The 2,132-nt window shown below is 33.9% G+C and overlaps 1 protein-coding gene across 1 annotated transcript in view; it reads left to right on the top strand.

The window, feature by feature from the left end:
- Positions 1-1,589: 1,589 nt before the first annotated feature.
- LOC108733925 (alpha-tocopherol transfer protein-like) overlaps positions 1,590-2,132 on the top strand; it is an 11,122-nt gene continuing 10,579 nt past the window's right edge. Inside the window, exon 1 of the mRNA XM_018465285.1 lies at positions 1,590-1,898. The gene's annotated coding sequence lies outside the window, so the exon portion shown is untranslated. The remainder of the gene's footprint in view (positions 1,899-2,132) is intronic.

A 2,132-nucleotide genomic window follows, 5' to 3' on the forward strand; every position in this document is an offset into this window, starting at 1 on the left:
CCAGCAAAGTCCTTTTCTAAGAAGGATATTAACCTAAGCCAAGCTAAATCAAGTTGGCGGCGTGGAGTAGCTATCTAGGTGATAAACCAAATAGAACAAAAAGTTTCTGATAAGTACTCTGACAAGGGTTGTTTTGTGGTTTACGGCAATAAAACATCTTTCTTAATTTTGCTTCATTTCTTCCTACTGTCCTTCCAAGCACTTCTAAAAATATGGATATTCCACAGGTTTTGATTACCTTTACCACAATTCGGTTTAATAATATTAATAAAACGATATGGTACGTAACTAGTAAGTTTCACTATGAACTACTAAGTATTCGAGTATGCCTCGACAATGTCTTGAATTAAGGACTAACTGTTTCCTAAATATACAGGGGCGTAGCCACGAAGGGAAGTTTGAGAATTCAACTCTCCGCATCCACTAGGAAGTTTTCATTTCATGCATTTGCTGTCGAGTTCAGACCATCATCATCACCATCATAGGGTCTTCAGTACCAAAACTGGTTGAACATACACCATGCAGTATTTCCTATCCTGAGCTAATCTACGCATTTCACTAAAACTAGAACATCCCACTATTTATGAACAGTAATCTCATCTAGGTCTACCTCTACTCCTCTTAACTCCTGATTCTGTTTCTGATATGTCTCTAAATAGCCCTTCATGCCTGAGAAGGTGTCCTACCAACCTATCTTGCCTATTTCTAATTGATATCCACAGACAGCGTCCTCTGTTCTCTTATTCATTTTAATACCTACTCAGTTCGAACCTTCTGTATCCGGGACATCCTCATCATTCTCCCATAATACCACATTTCTTACACTTCCAACCTTTTCTTTTCCGTCACTTCCGTCGTTCACGTTTCGCACCCGTACAAAGCCGTGCTACATACATCATACATCTTTAAGAATCTTTTTCGAATTTTTAATTCTTTTTGTTGAAGGCAATTCGCTGTCCTGCGCTGTCTTTTGTTTTATACCTCTACCGCTCCTTCCATCCTGAATTATCTGAGTTCCTACATACCAAAACTGAAGGACTTCTTCTAACCTTTCGCCTTCTTTACTTTTTCCCTACGTTTCCTTCCTTGCGAACCAATATTCTTGTTTTGCTTTTATTTATTTCCATCTCATATTAGGAAGTTGAATGACGCATTAAAGAACAAAAAACAAACATAACAAAATGTAGATTTTCAGCATTTTTCATCCGAAACCTCCGCCCCTTTGACAAATTCTTCTTACACCACTGGACTAATATGAACCCAACCCAAACTAACTTCACTACCTCATTCCCAAAGTCAGATTTTGACTATGTGCCCATACATCCATAACTAATTAATTATTATTAAAAAATTTCCTTATTCTGAAAAATCCTCAAACTCCAATTAAATTAAATGAAATTTGAAATTTCATGCAAACTAAAATTGCAAAAATTAATTTTTAGCAAAATAAGAAAAAAAATAAGGAAAAAAAGATTAAAAAAGTTGCTTAATGAAGAAAACATTAAATTCGATGACTTAAGGAGAGCGAAACTCCAAGGTTAGGGTTTCGTGTCGGGAAACGCATATAAATGTAGGTAGCCGTGAAGAATGCCGACTTTTCAATAAAGTCAGCCGTACGCAGGTGACTAGATTACGTTTTAATCCTATTTCTTTTCCGTAAACCAATTACGATTGGACGTAGTATACGATTGATTACTCAGACTGCATTCGATTTATTTCCGGAGTAAAAATTGCACATCCAGTATTCTATAAAACACGGATTACTAGATTCAAGTCGACTAAACGATTAACAAGTCGTCTATTGCGATAATTAATTGACAGTTAATTGTGTATTATAATAGTGGTGTTTGAAGGATTTGAAGACATTGCTTTCAAAACAAAGGAAACAACAATTGTTGGTAAGTAATAATAAAGATATTCATTTGTTTTTATTCTATTTTGACTTTTTCTTTTTTAACTATTCAGAAATAAATTTAGAATCACAATTTCCTTGCTAAAGACTATAAAGGATTGTTTCAATTTTTGCTGTTTTTTTTTGTTACTTATATAACTTCAGATTGCTACAATAGAATCTTTAAAAATCTATTAATAATTTTGAACATAAATTAATACATATATTTTATTTTTATAAT

This window comes from Agrilus planipennis, unplaced genomic scaffold (assembly GCF_000699045.2).
Source record: "Agrilus planipennis isolate EAB-ADULT unplaced genomic scaffold, Apla_2.0 scaffold11, whole genome shotgun sequence".
NCBI classification, from domain to species: Eukaryota; Metazoa; Arthropoda; class Insecta; order Coleoptera; family Buprestidae; genus Agrilus; species Agrilus planipennis.